The following is a 3,863-nucleotide window of genomic DNA, read 5'->3' as shown; positions in this document are numbered from 1 at the left end:
TCATGCTTGCAAACAGCCTTTTACTTCCAATAGATAAACCAGCTTGTAAAAGGCAAGCATACCCCAAAAGATTTATCTAGGATTTCTCTTCAAACAGGAAATACAACAAGTGTTCAGACTGTCTTATTGTGATTGGTCAAAGAATGACAGAATAGATTCTGTGATATTTTATACTTAATTTCATTATCTACACCAATGGAATTATAAATGAATCCACATACTCATAAGTTCATAGTTTTCCATTACCACTATATATAATTATCTAAAATATAGCCAGCTTATTCAGTTATGCCTACCTTAAAATGGGTATTTCAGTCCAATTCGAATTTAAAGAAAAATTAGGAATGTCTGATTAATGATCTGGGGTCTAACGAAGTCAGAGAGAAAAGCCATTCTCAAGATAAATATCATTTCCCTCCTTTTCTTTAAATCTATCAGGCCAGGATTTTCTTTTAGCAATTTTCTCTGGTCACTCCCATCTCTCCAGTGATATACAATGTCAGGAAGGTAGAAATCATATTTGTCATGTTCTCTGAATAATTTCCAGCTCTGGTCACAGGATGTTTTAAAAGTTTGCACATCTCACGTGTGTTTTTAATGGTCCAGTATTCACGGCATTGTTATGAGAGTGAATATCTTTACATTGGTAGGACTATACACCCTCATTTAAAAATGAGCCAGACTTCAATTCGTTTGGAACAGTTTCTAAAAATTTCCCTACAAACATTCCAGTGTTGTTCACATGTACAGATAAGTCAATATGCCAGCAAACGATCACCTCTTTACACTCCTAACATAAACCTTGTGTGAATAAGACATAAGTCAACATGAAGGCATAATTCATTCACATCCTTGCTTTGCTGTCCTCGTACTACTCAGGTTTCACATGGTCACCTCAGACAGTCCTTCTTAGTTCACTAATCTAATGGTACCCGTCATTCCCTCACAACCTCCTGCTTTATTATTAACAGAACACTTACCAGCGATAACTTTTGTTTAGGCATTCGTTCTTTTGTTTCCCCCCCTGGTTCTAACCAAGGCCAGTAAACAGCATAAGAACAGAGACTTATATTTCATGAATCATCCCCACTACCTAGCAAAGTACTTGGCACATAAGAGGTATACAATAAATGCTTGTTGAATGATATGTGAGTGGATGAATCAATGTGTGAGAATGGAAACCTGAGAAACACATATGGAAATACATTCATTCATCCAATAAATACCCCATCTTTAGGCATCATTTAATACTGATTTTTAAGAACTTGTATATTATGATGAAAGAAGAAAAAATGCCTTTTATACCAGTGGTTCTCAACTGAGTGCAGAGGGGAAGGACATTTCACAATATCTAAAGATGTTTTTACTTATCACAACTGGCAGGGTGATACTGGCATCTACTCGGAGGCCAGGGATGCTGACGTGAAGCATCCAATATTGTGTAAGATAGCACCCTACAAAAAAGAAGTACCCAGCCCCCAATTTTAAGAATGTTAATGCTTTATACTATTCTCTATTCCTCATAAGAATTTAACTTAACACATATTTATTAGACAACTATCATATGCTAGTATCAAATTGAATTCCTGTGAAGAAAAAAAGACATGTTGTAGATGGATTACAAACAGATTGACTAATAGATAGTTGACTTGCTAGATGGAAAGATAGAGGGATATATGGCTGGGTGAATGGGTACTTCATAGATAGATAGATGCATATATAAACCAAACCACAGCAGTCACAACACTCCGTGTTGGACTAAGATAAACCATATTAGTGATTGCTAATTGCAGGACATTTACAGTCTTGCTATCATCTTATTGTGCCTCCACAGAACTTGTTCTTTTTAACAATAAAATATTGGACTGCATAAAAAGATGCACATGAGTTTGGGGAGAGACTGTATGGTCATTTTGGCATTATTGCTAACGGTATCTGTGAACAGATTGGCTGTAAGTGAGAACCGATCACCAGTTTTTAGTTAGGTGCCCCATGAAGTAAATATAATGTCTTCTTCAAATGAAAGGCATGTGTCTCTTTCCCAAAAACGAGCATCACTGTGACAAGTGAGAAATGTATTAACTATGTAGATGGAATGCTTCTGCATATGATTCGGTAGCAAACTGGAATCTAGGCAAACAGTTTGAGCAGAGGCTTTTCAAAAACAGATGCTCCAATAGTGGGGATTATACTTAGATCACTGGACAGAAAAGAAAAATTTTATTTCCTTGGAGGTCCTACATTTTACATAGCATGGCTCATAAATTAGGTTATAAGTAGCAAAGGCAGGATTTATAAAAAGATAGGGAGTAGAGGTAGCTTCCTCCAAGTCTTCCTCATTTCCACTATAGTATGGAGGGACCCATAGTGTATGCTTTGGAAGCTCATATACTAAAACTGAAATGATACGGAGAAGATTCCCATGGCCCCTTTTTAAGGATGACATGTAAATTTATGAGGTCTTCCACATTTATCAGTGGGATGACATATTCAAAGTGCTGATGATCAACCAAAAACTCTAAGTCCCTCAAGACAATTCTTCAAAATTAAGGAGAAATTAAGACATTCCCAGGTCAATAAAAACTTAATTTGATGCTAGCATATCTGTCCCACAAGAAATATTAATGTGACTCCTTCAAGCTGAAATGAAAGGGCACTAGATGTTAAGTTGAATTTACACAGGGGAATAAAGAGTACCAGTAAAGGAAAATATATGACATTGTATACGTATTTTTTATAACTCTTTTTTCCTCCTGATTAAAAGATAATGACATGAAGCAATAATTATAAAACTACTGATGAGCTTACATTGTATAAAGATGTGACTTGTATGACAATAACAGCACAAAGCAGAGAGGAGATAACAGGAATATATTGGGGCAAAGGTTCTGTATACTATTATTTAGTATTAATCTGATAGATTGTTTTAGGTCAGACTAATTGTAATCCTCATGGCAACCATTAAGGAAATAAAATTTAAAATACAGAAAAAGCAGCAACGAGGGAAGTAAAATGATACACTAGCAATTATTTAACACAAAAGAAGGTACTAAGGGAGGAGTAGAAAAACAAAAAAATTGACAGAAAAGATAGCAAAATGCTAGATGTCAATTCTACTGTATCAATAATTACATTAAATGTAAATGGATTCAACACTCTAATTTGAAAGCAGAGCTTAAAGAAAATTTTCCAGCTAGATGCTGTTCAGAAGTGAAAAACTTCTGACTCAAAAATGTTTATAGGCTGAAAGTAAAAGGAAGAAAAAATAAATACCTTGCAAAAGTAACCGAAACAGATCTTGGGTGGCTATACTACCATTAGACAAAATAGACTTTAAGAAAAACATTGTTACTAAAGACAAAGAGGGACATTCTTTATAATGCTAGTAAGTCAACCCGTCAGAAGATATAACAATTATAAACTAAGTGTACCTTAAAACAGAGTCCAAATACACAAGATTAAAAATGGACAGAAATGAAGGGAGAAATAGACAATTCAACGATAATAGTTGGAAATTTCAATACTTCACTTTCAATAATGGATAAAATAACTAGGCAGAAGATCAACAAGGAAATTGAAGATCCAGAAGTTTCCATGGGCTTTTGTGGGAGGACACAGGAAGAGCTGAATAGAAAACCACAGAGCCACTATACCAGGATGGAGTAAACCTGTATTAGTATGAGTTCTCCAGAGAAACAGAACCAACAGGATATGTATATATGTATATAGATGTAGATACAGATATACAGAGATTTATTTTGAGAAACTGGCTCACACAATAGTGGGGCTTCTTAAACTGCATTTGTGCAGAGTAAGCTAAGAGGCTGGAGACTCAGGCAAGAGTTGCGGTTTGAGTCCACAGG

At 35.3% G+C, this 3,863-nt stretch overlaps 1 non-coding gene across 1 annotated transcript; it reads left to right on the top strand.

Moving 5' to 3' along the window:
• The first annotated feature begins 2,371 nt into the window (after positions 1-2,371).
• On the top strand, positions 2,372-2,474 carry LOC133095792 (U6 spliceosomal RNA). Its single transcript, XR_009701656.1, has one exon. It is a non-coding gene; the product is annotated as a U6 spliceosomal RNA (small nuclear RNA).
• Positions 2,475-3,863: the final 1,389 nt, after the last annotated feature.

The sequence above is a fragment of the Eubalaena glacialis genome, chromosome 7, assembly GCF_028564815.1.
Source record: "Eubalaena glacialis isolate mEubGla1 chromosome 7, mEubGla1.1.hap2.+ XY, whole genome shotgun sequence".
NCBI lineage: Eukaryota > Metazoa > Chordata > Mammalia > Artiodactyla > Balaenidae > Eubalaena > Eubalaena glacialis.
This window is presented reverse-complemented; position numbering and strand designations above follow the sequence as displayed.